Raw genomic sequence first — 18,127 nt, forward strand, 5'->3', positions numbered from 1 at the left:
TCCACATTTTAACTGAGGTCATCAACTGAGGCAGTGTGTCTATAGGAAGTGCATTAAAGTCATAGAGTCTTTTTAATATATGACTGAAGGGTACAACGTTGAAATGCAGAATTATGGTCTTGTGCAGTCTTTCAGTGGCCTAGATTGATTCAGGGGTAAAACTTAGAATAGTTTGAACAGGTTTCTAAAAGTGTGGCCCATGGAATTCTAGCTCAGAATTACCTGGGATGCTTGTTAAAACCCTAAGAGATTCTGATTTTGAAGTCAGGATTGGGGCCTCCAAATCTGCATTTTTAAACAAACTGCCTTAGTCATTCTAAGAAACATTAACCTTTGAGGACCACTGACCTATAGAAACATTTAATTTGACTATGAGCCAATGGATTCTTTAAAAAAGGTGTAACTTCCCTCTACAATATTGTTGTAATCAAGTCTATTTTGGTTTTCAAGAATCAAAGGTTTTTCTATGAAGCTTTCAAATCTACAGTAAGTGAAAAGAGGCTTATTGGGAAGTTAGAACAGGAAATCTCACAGATGTCCAAAAATAAGAAAAAGAAAATTTATGGACATATAAGAACTAGAAATGCAAACAGGAGCTGAGGGTTCTCTCTTCAGCTGTCAGAATCAGTGTGATTCTTCCATCTCTGCTTCTCTGTGTACACCTGCTGTCCTGCCCCTTCTAACAGGCTTCCTTTGAATCTCTACTCTCATAAGTAGCAGTTATAGAGCCCAAGAATGGCTCTGTAGTCCTTACTCTACAAAACACCAGGGAAGTCAAGAAACCAGCACCGTAGAAACTTCCTTCCCTTCAGGGCCTTTATTCAGCTTACCAAGTAAGAGAGTCTGATGGCCCAGTTTGTATCAGATTGGTCCTTCAATCACGCAGCAGCCCGTGGATTCATCAGCCCCCCTCAGGTCAGGAGGCATCTGGAAGGGGAAGGGGACACTGGTGCTGGAAGGCAGCAGGAACTGATAGGGACACTGATTGTTCACCGCTGAGACCAGCCTCTCCAGGACACCCATGCTCAGCCCTTTGGGAGAGAACTCAGAACCTGACTCCCTTCACTTCCGTAGGTTTCTGTCCCTCCCTCTCAGTGCTGAACTATATAGGCAGAGGAGTGGCAGAACCTGACAGCCTGCTTCCACCACAAACATCATCCTCTTTTCACTTCAGAGCTTCAGCTCAGGAACAGAGCTGTCGTAAATTAAGTAGAAATCTAGAAAAGGAAAATGAAGCTCCAGGGGATATAAATGCAGTCGAATGACAGCTTCATGTAGAACAGAAACTGGGAGGAGCGAGAAGGCACTCACCCTGGGCGTGATCTGAGCCAGAAATTTTACTTCAAACAAACAAAATATGGAGTCTCCGTGGACTTGAATTCATATCAAAATACGTATGCTACTGTTCCTATCCATAGTCTGTCGTAAACAGTATTGTCTTGGCTGTCTTAAAAAAAAAAGCTAACATACCAAACAAAATCAAATCAATAAAAAAGCAAACAAAAGAATCGAATGTAGATTTGATGCATGAGGTTCTGTCTTTTACACCTGGAATCCACTGTTATGCCTTCTAGTTTGCATCTAAAAGTTGCTTTCAAACACTATTTCTCTTCATTCAACAGTCAAGCTACATTACCATAAATAAATCCTGTGGCTCACATGGATGTTCATAACGATTTATTGTCAGCAAAAGTCTGTTTCCTTGAATGTGAATGCTCTTTGTTGTCAAAATGTTTTTACTTCCGGCTGGTTTCTTTCTCATATCTCTAGAATTCTCTTCAGACAGTACAATGCAACACAATGTAATCCTTATTTCCCTATAGAGGTGAATGAGTTGCCTTTCAGAAATCAAGGTACCCATTCTAATTAGAAGTTTATTTTTAGACTTTCAGTGTACGTTCTACAAAGAAATAGAATAAATTAGTTTTGCTTTAGCTGGAGTGTTACTTTCAGTTTATTAAATAGTTTTCTACAATTAAAAAGAATGAATTAATTATTTTTCACTTCCTTGGCTTTGGTCCAATTTTAATATGACTTTCAATGAAAGTGTGGTTTCAGGAGGTTTTGACTCATTGGTTTTTGACTCATGGTGGTAGATTTATGAATGATTTAATTTGTATTACTAAAACAAAGCCTAGAGTTAGAGGTAGAGTTAAATGTTGTGATCTTAATATGTCAACTTGGAACAACAGATTTTTTTTTTTTAACTTTCCCCTCATTTCTGTCACCTCTAACGGGATCAGCTGTTGTTGTTGGTTTTTTTAAATATTTATTTATTGATTTATGGCTGTGTTGGGTCTTCGTTTCTGTGCGAGGGCTTTCTCTAGTTGTGGCAAGTGGGGGCCACTCTTCATCGTGGTGCATGGGCCTCTCACTATCGCGGCCTCTCTTGTTGCGGAGCACAGGCTCCAGACGCGCAGGCTCAGTAGTTGTGGCTCACGGGCCTAGTCGCTCCGCGGCATGTGGGATCTTCCCAGACCAGGGCTCGAACCTGTGTCCCCTGCATTAGCAGGCAGATTCTCAACCACTGCGCCACCAGGGAAGCCCGGAACTACAGATTTTATAAGTCAGCTCGCTTCCTAGGGTTGCCTTATCCTATGTGAAGAGGCTACCTCAGCAATAGTTGCTCAGTTGAGAATACCCACGTTGTCCTCTGATTCATACTTTGCCTTCTTTGGGTAAGTTGTAGGATTTGTGAGTACTCAAGCTCAAGCCATAAAAATTGTTAATTTTATAAACAGAAGATACTTAGTGGTGTATATGTGTGTGTGTGCACATATGTGTGAGGAGAAAATGAGAGAGAGGGAGAAAGAGAGAGAGACACGCTTTCTTCTAGCAGGACAATAATAGGAGTTTAGTAAATATATATTGTATTACATTGCATGGAACATGAAATAACATTTTACGTGATCAACAAGCTCACATGGGGTGTTAGACTTTGAGGGGGGTCTATCTTTTCTCACCTATTTTCCCCCTCCCAAATTCAGTAACAACTGACTTCGTCAAAGCAGAGGGAGATCAAAATATTAGCTCATTCTCAACCCTAGAATTAGACAGACTTAACTACCAGATCACAGCCCCTGTTGGACACCTAAAAACTTGAATGAGCCTGGCTAAAAACAGATCAGAATATGTGCATCCTCCGAGCAGATGTATCCCGAAGAAAGAGAAGGTGAGAGAAAGAAGAGCCATGTCTGTACACTTCTTTCTCCCAAAGTCATGATTTAGGGGCCACTTATTCTTCCCAAAGGAGACATAAGTACGGGAGGTGGAGAGAGTCCAGGGACAATGAGGGCTGTAGAAGTGGATCTCCCCTCACATGGTCGAAATCATCAGGAGGCTCCACCCTCACCGTCTCTTGCTAATAAAAGACTTTGTGAACTCAGGCCCTACCTTCCACTGTTTAAATTCCTTTGGTTATACTCGCCTCCTTTCTTTTTTAAAAAAAAAATTTTTTTTGGCCGTGCCGTACAGCTTGTTGGATCTTAGTTCCTCAACTAGGGATTGAACCCGGACCCTCAGCAGTGAAAGCATGGAGTCCTAACCACTGGACCACCAGGGAATTCCCTGGCCTCCTTTCTGACCAAGCTTGTTCTATCTTGTTCAGACTTTCATTTGCTATTCCTTCTTCCTAAAGTGTTCTTCTCCCAGCCTTTAGCATGGGTGCCTTTTGATCAATGCTTTGTTTTCAGTTCAAATGCCATAGCTCAGAGAGTCTTTGTCTGACTACCTTAGAAATCACCTTCTTCCCCTTCTCTTTCTTGTTCATCACCCCATGTTAGTTTCCTCACTGCACTGCCCGGTCTCCCAGCTAGAACATAAGCTCTATGTCTTGTTCACTGTTTAGAAACACTGAAATGCTGCCACAAAGTAAGTGCCTAAAGGGTTATTGAATGAATGATAATGGATGAAGGTATCATTCCTTCAGGGAAGCTTTGCATAGGGCTGACTATACCAAGTTTTGTGCCAACTGCTAGTAGCATTAAGATGAATAAGATGAGGTTACTTTAATCGGGGGGCTTTTTATTAGGGGATTCAAGTATGTAAACATATTCTTTTATAACAACAATGAGCACAGGGTATTAAGTAGCCAGGAGGGGGGTGTCTTGCTTTAGCTAAGTGGTTAGAGGAGACAAGATTTGGTAGATCAGGAGTTTCCAGGTAAACATGGACTGCAAGTATCTTAAAGATAGAAGAGGGGATGTGTGTGAAGAGGCTTGGCAGCACGAAAATCCATTTTAATTAAATGAGTTACAGGTAGCTTGTGATGCTTGAGTTGCATAGTTCATTTGGAAGAATGATAAGAAATAGGGCTAGAGAGACATGCAGGAGCCAGCTCATGAAGAGATTTGTGCCTTTCTAAGAAGTATGGACATTACCTGGAATTCTGATAGACAAGTTAAATTTTAAGCATGGGTGTGATAAAATCAGACTTGTGTTTTAGGGAAAAAAAAATAGTACAGAAAATAATGAAGTTAAACAGCATTAGAAACCATTGGGAAAATTATGAGGCTATTCAATTATCTGGCCAAGAAATGAGGAGAATCTGTTTTCTTGAATAAAAATAAAATGTGTAAGTAAGCGTATAAATTTCCATAACTCAACATTGTTTAATAGCATGTCTTCATGACCGGGTGTGTACTGAGTTCTTCGCCCATCCTGTGGAGTTCACGTAACTGGATTATTATGTAAATCCTTTCTGGCTCAAGATATTTCAGTGCTAAGAGAGAAACACACAGTAAGCAACTGTCAACTCCAGGATGGAACCAAACCCTTCCTAGTCACCTCTCGGAGTATATACTTCCAAGGAGTAAAATGAGCCCAAAGACAAAGAGGTTCTCACTAATTCACCACATTACCATCATCTGTTCTTATCAGGGACCAGCAATATAATTTGCAGGGCCCAATGCAAAATGAAAATGTGGGTGCCTTGCTCAAAAATTACTAACACTTTTTAGCTGCAGGAGAGCATTAAACCAAGAGCCCCACTGAGCCTGTGTGAACCCGCACGGATCATATGCCCATGATGCTGGTCCTGGTCCTCATCGGCTTCCTCTAGGGGCCAAGGATCCTAACTGACTTGGAGTTTTGATTCCTGGGAACAGTTGTCGTATCCCTAGGCTATGACATTAACCCAGATTACTGGATTACCGTTGTATTGGATTGCAATTCTTGCAGGCGGCTGAGAATGTTTAAGGAGCAGAGGGATTTGGAGCAAAGTGGGGGAGGGTGACAGCAAAGCAAAGCAGGTAAGAGCACAGACTCTGGACCCAGACTGCTTGGGTTTCACATCTTCTCTATCACTTTACCTGGCACCTTGGACAAGGTACCAAACCTCTCGGTGCCTCCATTCTCTGACCTGAAAAATGGGAATGATGAGAGTAACTGTGGTTTAGGATTGTTATGAGGATTGAGTTGATTCATGTAAAACACTTGGCAAGTGAATGAAACATGGTAAGTGCTTGGGTCTTTTTTCTTATTATTTTGGAGATTGTATTCTGGAGAGTGAAGCTTACTTGGTTCTGTGTAATGCAAATATTACCATTCAGGGTATGGTTTGTCATTCAGTGAGCAGAAATACTCAATTTCAACGTAGTTAAATTTACCAATCATTTACTTTATGATCTTCATTTTTGTGTTTTAAGATATTTTTTCCTATCCCAAAGACATAAAGTTTTTCCCTATCTTTACCTTTGGAAAATTTTACATATGTCTGCAATAATTCATTTTATGTATGATATTAGATAAGAATCCAATTTCTTTTTCCATGTGGAGGCACTGACCTTTTCTATCTTCCCTTTACACCCCAGTATACCCAATGATCTAGCCACTCTTGTCTCCCTTGCTCTTTCTGGAATTTGACTCTGGGCCTTTGCAAATATTATTGACTCCGCCTAGACTTCTCTTTCCTTACAAATTATACAGCTAACCCCCCCAACCTCCTTCATGTTCCAGCTCAAATATTCCCTTTTCATTGAGGCTTGTAAGTTTAAAATTACCCACAACACACACACACACATTCCCTAGCACTCCCTTCTACGTTTTGCTTTGTTCTGTTTTGTTTTTGGTTTTTTGCACATCATTTAATTGCCATATGAAACACTAAATATTTGACACTTATTTTTTATTTGTCTCCCTCCACTAGAATGTAAAGTCTATGAGTACAGGAATAATGTTTTTCTTTTGCTGTATTCTCAATTTCTAGAACAGTATCTCCTCCCTAGAGGATTTCAGTATTCCTCTTCCAGAATAATCCAGAACACCTTATGAGCAGTTATGTCTTATGTATTCTTCTTCCAGATTGAATAGTGAAAATTCCAGCTCCACACGTATATTAATTGTAGGCATCTGATTAGCAAATCTCTGGGTAGCTTCTTGTTTTTCTATTCCTTCTAGAATCAAGGCCAAGACAGACAAGCACCCCACTTTTTCTCTCTGTCAAAACAGGTGATTTCCTAGTCCACACGCTACGGGATTCAGGCTTTGTGTGTGTGTGTGTGTGTGTGTGTGTGTGTGTGTGTGTGTGTGTATGTAGGAGAGAATACTCTGGCCACAGGCTTTGTCTCTTGTTCCCTGATTTATGACATCCATTAAAAGCCAGGCTCTTATCATCAGCAATAGAGAAATTTTCCCAAAAGTCAGTACTCCAAAATTTTTCCTTAATGTCCAATTTTTAAACAATGCATTTATAAATTATTTTTAAATCATTTCAAAGAGAATTGCAAAGGAAACAAAAAGAAAAGGAGGAGGCTCCTATAGGACATATCAGCCAATTGTAACCCAGGTAACAACTGGACCCAAATTGCAGCTCAATGACATTTGGGTGTTTATAAGTATTTTAGGGTAATTGGTATTAATATTTCTATGTATGATAGTGTTCCTATGGTTTTATTTAAAAAAGAGCCCTTATCTTTTACAAATCTATCCTGAAATATTTACAGACGAAATTATATGATGTCAGAATGTTCTCTGAAATAATTTGGGTGTGAATGAGTGGGTAGGGGTATAGAAGAAACAAGCCTGGCATGTAATTATTGCAGCTGATGGATGGATACATTGGGTGTATTTAATATCTTTGAAATATCCAAAATTTAAAAAGATAAACATTTTCAAATGAATTAAAAAACAAACTTCTCCAGCAATCTATTTTTTTCTATGCCAGCAGAGTTTCTCCAGACATGTTCTCTGCCTCATGGATAGAAACTAATATCTCCAACTTCCCTTTTAAGAAAGTAAATATTTGGTCGATGTTTATATGTTCATGCAGACATGACCGTCACTCATTCATCCTTTTATTTATTCAGCAATCATTCATTAGTTGTCTACCACGTTTTACATGCTACAACAAGACCTGGGGAGGCTTACTGTTTGGAGGCAGAAAGAGACAAGAAGACGATAGGATGCAACGTGAATTTTGTAGAAGCAGGGAAGGAAGCATGGTGGGAGGGCCCCTTGGCTGAGGGTTGGGTGGGAAAGACTTGAAAGAGATGATTCTCTGTTGGGTCTCAAAGGAAGCTGAGGGGTTATTTAGATGAAGAGGGAGAAGAAATGCACTTACCCTGTCCTCCACACTAACCTGTCTACCAATTAACAATTTTATGTACTTACCGGATGCCAAACGCTGAACTAATGACCTTACATCCATCCCTTTATCTAATTCTTCTTCAAAGTCCCAAATAAGGTATTCTAATTATGTCCCTTTGAGACACCAGGAGATAAGTAATTTTCCCAAGTTCACAAACCTGGGATTCTAGATTCCCTGATTCTAAAGTTAGTGTTGTTATTCCATCAACACTAAGCCAAAAAAGGAATTTCGAAACCTAGTGACTTTAGGTTGACACTGCAAAACAAAACAGCAAGATGGGTGATAGCATGTACCTCATGCATAAAAGGGATAATTAGTGCTAATATTTATAGTTGAATGAAAAACTTTATTTCAGTCGGTTTGCCTCCACACTAATTTTTCTTTAACTTGTCCTACCACGATTCCCAAACCAAAAAGTTTAATATCATAACTGATATTAATGTGTGATTGACTCCCCACAGGTTACATTCAGGTAAATTAGTTTTTACATGTAGACACATCCTGGAAAGGGTGTTGCAAAAAGTTGCAGAAACCAGGATTTATGTGGTTGAGCCATCATGAGCGGTGGTGCATTTACAACATAGCAGACTCTATCCATACAGCAAATGGCCAAGTGACACATTTCACTCTTGTAAAAAGTTTGGAGGATCTGAGGCGCTGAAGTTTCTATCTCAGAAGCCTCTGAAGTTTGTGCCCCTGAGTTGTGTCCTTACTGTGCTATGAAACATGAGCTTGACCTGGAAACCCTTCTGCCCTTTAGCTGTCAGCACAGTACTGGGCATGAATATCATCCTTTCATGCCCATGAAAGCGTAAAGCATTAACGGGATAGGGCAGCATGTATTTATCTAAAAGGATTTTCCTAATATATAATTCTGGATCCATGCCTAATAATGATGACAGCATCTTGAACTTGTATCTTAGATGACATCTGTGCCCCCCAAAAGCCTGCCTGTATACAGTGCAATATGGCGTTGCAGTGTAGTTTAGTCTTAATGCTGACGGAGTGGAACACATTTGGGAGCCCTGTGGCAGGCAGCCTCTAGACATTTCATCTGCTAAAATGAAAAGGGGTCAGGTTGCGGGGAAAATAAATCCCTGTCATTCCCTCACACACTGGCAAGAAGAAAAGACAAGTGCAACCGTCCTTATAGTGTTGTTAACCCTCCTCCTTTACAGCACACATTTCCAATTATACCCATTATGACATACTTAGCTAGAGGGCAGATTGCATTTTTTAAATGTGCTGAGAGCAGTAATGATTTAGCTGGTGCTCATTTGTTTTCTATTGCTTGGTTAAGCATGCTGCATTATCTTTCCTATTTTACATATTGGATGAATATGAGATGCTAGCTCTCAATGAGCTAAATCAATGGTTCTCTGCCCTGGAGATTTTTTAAATAGATGGTTGCTTGGGCTCCACCCATGATATATTCTGATTTAAATGGTTGGATTGAGGGGCATTAGGAGTCTATAAAAGCACCCTTTCAGATTCTAATATGCAGCCAGGGTTAAGGACCACATGGACTAAGCTGACAGCTAGATTAACTGTGTTAAGAGTCAGTTTCAATATTTAGAGAGAGGAAGGGCCAGTCACTATTTGTAAGGTTAGCTCTCCAAATTGGAGATGTTTTAAGTGCATTGGTGGTTGAGGATAGGAAGTAGAGGACACTGGAGATAGTCCCTAGAAATTAGAACAGTTGTCTAGGCTTCCATGAGTGCCTGCCATAGAAGGAAAATGTTTACTTGCCTTGACTGTCATCCTGATGGTTTATGCAGATATAAACATGAGCTGCTCCTTTTGAAATCTGTGTTAAAGGCTTGCATTAAGCTTAGTGGCCATATATAAATATATATATATATACACACACACATACATACACATATATATGGCCACTAAGCTTAATGCAAGCCTTTTATATATATATATATATATATATATATATATATATATATATAATTTACAAAATGCTCTAAATCTCATTCAATTAGGCATTCCTAACAACTATCCTGTGAGTTGGCTCAACAGTATTACCCACATAGGACAGGCAAGAAAATTGAAGCTCTCAAAGGTTAAGTGCAATGCCCAAGGTCATACAGCAATTTGGTAATGAGCTGGGCTTAGAAATCAGAGCCTTGGAGGACTTGTCTATTTCCAGAGCCATTGAATTTGGCTTCTGTTGCACAGTGAATGATGAATATGAAAATTTAAGAATATAGAATACATTTTTTCAGGCAACATTTCAAAATGAAAGATGTATAAGAGTATCCTGGAGCCTGTTTTTTTTTAACATTCCTGGGAAGTTTAGCAGAAAAGCTTTGCAATTTTGTTTAATTTCATCCATATATAGACAGGCTCAGTGTTCATTTTGAAGTACTTGGAGGTCTCAGCTGGGAGGGAATTCTGGGGAAGGAGGCTGCTCTTGGTGTATTTGCTGTATATATAGAAGACCAAGATGGATAGAAAGGATGTAGATGAAGACTTCCTATTCATAGTTCTTCTAGGGCATTGCATTTTCACCACTTCAGCCCTCCATTCCTCCTTGAGCAAAGAGAGAACATACCAGATTGATGGCCTTTGGATAGTAAATACAAAGTTTATACTATCATTTCTGAATGTTTATAAAACTATAGGGAACTTCTACATTATTATGCATCCATCATGTTTCACTTCTGCTTCACTGGGGAGATTTTTTTTTTCCACATCTTTATTGGAGTATAATTGCTTTATAATGTTGTGTTGGTTTCTGCCATACAATAAAGTGAATCAGCTATATGTATACATATATCCCCATATCCCCTCCCTCTTGCATCTCCCTCCCACCCTCCCTATCCCATCCCTCTAGGTTGTAACAAAGCATCGAGTTGCTCTCCCTGTGCTATGCGGCTGCTTCCCACTAGCCATCCAGTTTACATTTGGTAGTGTATATATGTCCATGCCACTCTCTCACTTCATCCCAGCTTCCACTTACCCGCTGTGTCCTCAAGTTGGTTCTCTACGTCTGCGACTTTATTCCTGCCCTGCCACTAGGTTCATCAGTACCTCTTTTTTAGTTTCCATATATGTGCGTTAGCATACGGTATTTGTTTTTCTCTTTCTGACTTACTTCACTCTGTATGACAGACTCTAGGTCCATCCACCTCACTACAAATAACTCAATTTCATTCCTTTTTATGGCTGAGTAATATTCCATTGTATATATGTGCCACATCTTCTTTATCCATTCATCTGTAGATGGACACTTAGGTTGCTTCCATTTCCTGGCTATTGTAGATAATGCTGCAGTAATCATTGTGGTACATGACTTTTTGAATTATGGTTTTCTCTGGGTATATGCCCAGTAGTGGGATTGCTGGGTCGTATGGTAGTTCTATTTTTAGTTTTTAAGGAACCTCCATACTGTTCTCCATAGTGGCTGTATCAGTTTACATTCCCACCAACACTGCAGGAGGCTTCCCCTGGGGAGATTTAATAATGCATGTATGTATACTTCAGTATAACACACAGCACCGACGTGTGTCTCCTCCATATGTAGCAGACACCTGATAAATATTTATCAGTGATGACAACACTGTATGTGGTGTTTCCTTCTGAGAACTCAGAAGTCACAGTATTTCTCCAAATTTAAGTGGGAGATAGTTGGGTTGCTGAATCCTAGTTTGGTACTTTTTCTAAAAAGGAAATCAGCTCTGAATCTCAAAAATGGTTGTGAATAAGCTAGAAAGGGGTATTCTCTTGTGTATAATGAATCAGTAGATAGAATCTACTTTTTAGGGGATTTGATGTTCAAGAAATTCGGGCTGCCTAACATCCTACTTTAATCTCTGTTTGTCTGTAGAATCGACTTGGAAACAGACTTCTTAATGACCATTTGGAATTTTTGCCAGGTGAAACTTGTTTTCTCCTCATATTCTTGCACAGTTTGATTCAATGCCAGTTCTCTTTAGTTACATAGCATCTATGTGTGATGTTTCTATCATAACAACACATATCGTAGCTCTAGTCGATGATTTTGAGGTAAGCCTTATATTCTACTTTCCCTTTAGTTTTTAATTTAATGATTCATAAGCAAGTGTGTTTGGGGCACAAAACAGTTTTCTTGGGCTGCATGAACTGCTATCTCAAGCAGAATTCTGTGGCAAGAAGCAGTAAGGTCCAATGATCAGACTGAATTGATAATTTTAAGAACAGCAGTGCAGTCTGCTTTTTCCACACATTTGAAATGCAACACTTTGGTGCAGTGAGAAGCAAAATGTGCTTGTTCCTTGCATTCGTATGGGAGTGATGGTCTTTTTCTGAGTGATCATGTAATTTTTTATACAAAACGAGGCCTTTCTGAAAGTGAGTAGATGAGCTATTAATATTTAAGTCAGGATAACAGGCATTCACTAGGACTACCCTGAGCAACCAGGATGTTTGATCACCCTACCCGTCCCTCTCCAGTGTTATCAGAAGGTGGCTGGTGCTAACTGCCTTGCAGTTGGAGCTGAATTTACCAGAAACGCGGAAGGATTTCCAGCCACTCATGGTCTACCTTTAGATGCTCAGGACATGAATGCGACCCAGAACTGAATAGAAGACCATTTTTTCTCATTTTTCTTTTAATTAGAAAGAGCCTCAACTATTGAAGCTTTTCTCCTACTATTTTTCCAAACCTTTCTTCTCACCTTCTCTCATGAACTTTTACTAGGCTGGAAAAGACTCCCTGTACCACACAGCGTGGACATGCTTTACATGCAGTATCTCATTTAATCCTCAAAGAAATCATATGAAATAAAAACTTATATTTGGCCTGTTTTATAGCCAAGGAAGCTGAGGCTTAGCGTGTTTAAAGGAATTGTCTGCAATCTAATAGGCACTAGAGTTGTAACTCCACCCCAGGAAGTATTTAACGTGTGGTTGTTTACATGATATGGATCTTAAAATATCACTGGTGCCATCCTTTTGCTTCAAGGTCGATTGATTAGAGAGGAATGATCAACAGAATTTTGGTTTTGTTTGTTTAATGGTGAACAGGACGTGTAAGTGGGGAGGAGAAAAGAGGGTCAGGTGGGAATTGAGAGTTACAAGGCGATAAGCCTGGAAGGATATTGGTGCCAAAAGCAGAATGGGTTACTGAATTCCTATTAGTAATTAGAGACAATTGTAATTAGACCTATTAGTAATTGAGACAATTGAGAAACAAGGGAAAGCCAGAGAGGTCATTTTTTATAAACGTACCATCAGAATTGTGCAGATTGGTGTTGGAATAACTTCTGTGCATTGCTGTTACCTATCCGTCCTGTATCTACTTTGCACATCCTCTTGCCTTTAGGAGAATCTCCAGCCCTGCCTTCCTGTCAGCCGGTGCATATGCTCACTGTGCTCTGCCATGCTCTACTTGCTCTCTACTCGCACGTTTCAAATCAGTTGGAAATTTAGGGGTTCAGTCCTTTACTTCAAATCATTGACTGAATAACCCTGGTATCCGGGCTCAACACCCATGACTCTTCAATTCAGTGTAATGTGTTCCAGCTTACCTGGCTGCCAATACCCAGAGGTACGCTTTATGCACCGTTTCCTCCACCTTGGCTACCATCTTTCTGGGAAAGACTTCACAGAGAATCTATAAATATCCCTCAGTGTTTGTAGCCCACGCATATATTTCCTTTATGAAATATGGCTCTTGATCTTTAAGTTGCCATCTTTTCTAAATGTTACTTCGTTTGATTGTAATTAATAACTTAAGTTTAATTATGCCTGATGACTTATTAATGATAAAATATGCATAAATTAAAATTGAATGTAGACTAGTTGTTTATTAGCCGTAATCATGCTTGAGCGGCTGTGTATGTTTGCGAACAGGCACTTCAATTTATTGTTATTTTTCATAATGAGGTTGAAAGCATCACTCACAAAGCCCTACAAACATTGCTTTTATTGATACTTGAAGCCTTCTGCCAACAGGGTACTGTTGAAGAATCGATTAGAAAATAAAAGGTATCCCTTGGGAATAACAAAGAACCTGCTATGTGAACTTCTACTTGGAATGCCCCTTTCTTTCTCTTCATCTTACTATAAAGTCTCTTTTGTAGAAAAATCATGGGTTTTGATGTCTATTTAGCTGAGGTTTTAATCCTAGGTAGGTGATTTTGTGGAAATTATTTACCTCTTCTACCCTCCTTTTTCATATCTGCAAAATGGGTATCGTGACAATAATAATGATAATAATAAAAACAACAATAGTAATAATACCAACCTCATAAAGTGTTGTAATAATAAAATGAGAGAGTATATGCAAAATGCCTAGAAGTGGATCGGATATAGATTAAGGTGATAATTCCAGGAAATTTCTAATACTTTTTAGATACACATGTAATACAAATGTTTTCTACCTGCAAAGCCACGGTCTTCGTCTCTCTGTATTACTTCCCAGAAATCATTTTCTTCTTGTGTATTCAAAGGAAAGGGAGACATTGACATCGCTTCCTGAGAGCTTTTGCTTGGCCTTTTGCTCATCCTCTCTTGTTTGCTTCAAACCATGATGTTGGGTGCTGTCAGGGGTATCCACTTCCTTTCTTGCTAATTAACTCTCAGATTTCTGGAATGATTGTCCTACTTTGATACAAAACTGCTGCCCTCATGCTGGCTTCAAAATACGGGTGTGAGAAGGGACTTCCCTGGCGGTCCTAGTGGACTTCCCTAGTGGTTAAGAATCCACACTTCCAATTCGGGGGGCATGGATTCGATCCCTGGTCGGGGAACTGTGATGCCACATGCCATGCAGTGCAGCCAAAAAATTAAAACAACAATACAGATGTGAGAAGACTATATTGGCTACTTCATCCCAAGTGTAGATGCTGTGTGCCCTTGAGTTTCCTGTGACACCTGCTAAACCATGTCTGTTCTGTGTAACCAACTCTGCTATAGGTTTGGTCATAATTTGAGGCACTTTACATCATAGGGAGGGGAAAAATCCCTTTAAAACTGAATACTGAATATGACCATTACAACGTTCAAGGCAAAAGAAACACACACACGTCCACTTAGAAGGAGAAACTCTTAACAGGTGTCTCCCAGATCCTGGTGGCGTTTCCCTTCATCAGGATCCCCCCTTGTTTCTCTCTCTCTCTTCAAAGACATATAAATATTTCTCAATTTCTGTACAGTGCCAATCAGTTTTCTCTTTAAAAATCCTGAACTCAATTCTAAAAGTTTGTTTTGCCCATAGAACCCACCCTTCTCAGCCTTCACCTGAACATCTACAGGGCATGATAATCAATGCAACTATTTTTCCCAAACTGTGAATTATTTGATCTGAAATTACACCATAAAGTAGAATACCTCTATGTGTGAGTGTTCACTGTGTGGTGTGTGTGTGTGTGTGTGTGCATGCCCTGTGAAGGGAGAGGCATTGATCCATGCTCTCTCTCAATGTGGCATAAAGTCAACCCTTTAATTTTTCCTATTGTCTTCAATCTTTATTTCCGGTCTCCTAAGATAACACTTGGACAAAACACACACACACACACACACACACACACACACACATTCATGTACAGATCCTAGGGTAAACAATAATTATCAGAGTAAGTACAGTGTAATTGGAATTAATTGACAGTGGCGGAAGAGACTTTTTCTTTTTCCTAAAGGCACAGTTATTTATCTGGATTGTCCCCACCCAAATGAAGATAGCTTGTATTAATATATTATTATACAGAACTGTTTTAATTACACTTTTTTTTTCCTTCTTAAGCTTCTTTTTCCATACTCCTCACTGGGCCTTAACTATGTTAAAAAGGGGCCAATTATACCATTCATCTCTGTCAAATAGTAGCAACTCTCCTTTGACTTTATAAGCGTGTCCTGGCAGGAAACAGGTGGCCCACTCATATGGGGTAACTGGGGAAAATTTAATGAAGGAACTGTTTACAAAGGAGTGGACAGGGTTAATGTAAACTGACAGTACCTGGCTAGGGAAAGGTGGGAGCCTGAAAGTTGATACAGGTAGGAGCAGTTAGAAGAACTCAGAGAAAGTAGCTGCAGGAGAGCACCACTCCACAGGAACTGTGGCTTTGTGAGTTTATTCAGAGGATGAAATCTGGAGGAATAAATACCCTGATCTCTCTCTCTCTCTTTCTCTCTCTTTCTCTTTCTCCTTCTCCCTCCTTTATCAACTTTTTTCCTTCCACTGTGTGCCCCAAATCACTTAGGGCTAAAGCCAACCAGAAGCCAATGCACAAGGTGGCCACTAATACATACCTTCTATAGTCAGATCTCTCGGTACAAAGCAGGTTAAAGAAGAGCCAAAAAAATGTAGTAGATGGAAAAGACCCCATGCATCTCCTTAACTCAGTTCAGGATCATGAAATGTACAAGTGTGTTGGTCTCCCCTTCTCATAATCTCTTAAAGTGGTAGAAATGAATTTAAAAAGCCCCAGTTCCTTGTCAAAAACAAAAGGAGAGGACCACCAGTGGGTGAGAGATCTAAACTCATTTATGAAAGATTCAGTGGACAGAGACTGAAGAGCAGAGAAACTGGCGATGCAGCACAGGAAGCCAGGACCTCACTTAGCAGGAAGTGGGTGGCAATAGATGAGGAAGCTCGTCTACCCAGGAAGACTCTTTAGAACCCTGGTGGCTGATCTGATGGAGGACGGGAATGAGGAGTGGGATGGAAAAAAATACAGGTTATTTAAAGCCTTTAAATTACTGGGAGAGGCATAAAAATAGCGATACAATTATAAAAAATTGAAAGATGGTGCAGAGTAAATACTCATCAGTTATAGCAGAAGATCAATAGATGATGTCTAAAGTTAATAAAATGAGAAGCGATGGCATGAACATATTATTTATAGATTTGGAGGTAACCACAGAAGAACTAAATACAGAAAGAGTTCAGAGTGTTCTGGGAGGAGGAAGACAGGGAATGGGTTATAGCTCAGTTGCTTCTCACTATAGTAAGTCTTTTTGTGCTACAATTTTTTAGAAACCATGTGAATATATAATATTAATAAAAGCTCCTTTTTTGTCCTTTTGTTTTGCTCCACTTAGTGTACTGGCTTTCCAGAAAGTTTCTTCTTTATATGGTTATGTCCATTATCTGTCTTTTTTTTTTTTTTTTTTTTGGTATAAGTCTCCTAGTTTCTTTTTTTTTTTTAATTTATTTTTGGCTGCGTTGGGTCTTTGTTGCTGCGCGCGGGCTTTCTGTAGTTGCGGTGAGCAGGGGCTACTCTTCGTTGCGGTGCGCGGGCTTCTCATTGCGGTGGCTTCTCTTGTGGAGCACAGGCTCTAGGCACACGGGCTTCAGTAGTTGTGGCTCGCGGGCTTAGTTGCTGCTTGGCATGTGGGATCTTCCCAGACCAGGGATCGAACCTGTGTCCCCTAGGCAGATTCTTAACCACTGTGCCACCAGGGAAGTCCCCATTATCTGTCTTAAACCCAAAAATTTATTCAGTTTTCTCCTATGCTTCCCCTTCTCTCCATTCTTTATAACCCTCTCTGTGCTTCTCCCCCAGCCCCTAGAAGCACTGGCCCATAAGCCCTACACACACACACACACACACACACACACACACACACACACACACACACACATCTTCCTCCTGAATGCAATTATGTGTCTTTCTCTGTAAAGTCCATGCACCCTTATAGCTTAGTGCCTTTTCTCAAACTGTTCCCTTGACCTGAAATGGCTTCAGGCTTTAAAATTTTTTTTTCTTTTTTTGATTGAAATATGGTTGTGTTAATTTCTGCTGTACAGCAAAGTGGTTCGGTTGTACATATATATACATTCTTTTTTTTTAATATATTCTTTTCTATTATGGTTTATCACAGAATATTGAATATAGTTCCCTATGCTATACGGTAGGGCCTTGTTTATCCATTCTATGTATAGGAGCTTACATCTGTCAATCCCAAACTCCCAATTCTTCCCTCCTCCCAGTCCCCCCTTAGTAACCACAAATCTGTTCTCTATGTCTGTGAGTCTTTCTGTTTCATAGATAGGTTCATTTCTGTCATATTTTATACTCCACATAAAGTGATATCATATGGTATTTGTCTTTCGCTTCCTGAAAAATAAATTTTTTTCTACTTAGCCCTCAAGTGCCAGAATAAAATCTGCCTTCTCCAAGGAGCTGCCTTAGATTTCCGGAGTTAAAAATGAGTACATTTTCTTCTATACTCTCCTGACACTGTACCACTGGGTGAAGCTTTTTACTCTACAACATTTCACAACTAGTTGCGTATCTATCTGCCCCCCCTCTTCTTTCTGTTTAATTGTAAGTTCAAGAATTTGTATCTTCGTATCAAGTGCAATATCTTACACATGGTAATTGAAATAGCTGCTAAACAGCATCATTGATTTTGGTAGTTGCTGTTGACCAGAAGACATCTAAAGGTTATGAAATGAATGCCCTCACATGTTAAAGTGAACGTCAGCTGTCTTTTTATCGAGACGCCTCTTACCACTTCTGCAGCTCAGCAGAATCACCAGCAAGACATATGTCTATGTTTCGTTCTGTCATAATTTTAGTGCCTCTTCTCTAAATTCCAGTTATA

The 18,127-nt window shown here is 39.7% G+C and overlaps 1 protein-coding gene across 4 annotated transcripts in view; it reads left to right on the forward strand.

Annotated features, from left to right (window-relative positions):
• Nucleotides 1-18,127, forward strand: part of THSD7B (thrombospondin type 1 domain containing 7B) — a 1,195,438-nt gene that overhangs the window by 813,254 nt on the left and 364,057 nt on the right. The gene's annotated exons all lie outside the window — the stretch shown is intronic.

This window comes from Balaenoptera physalus (assembly GCF_965194825.1).
Source record: "Balaenoptera physalus genome assembly, chromosome: 6".
Lineage (NCBI taxonomy): Eukaryota > Metazoa > Chordata > Mammalia > Artiodactyla > Balaenopteridae > Balaenoptera > Balaenoptera physalus.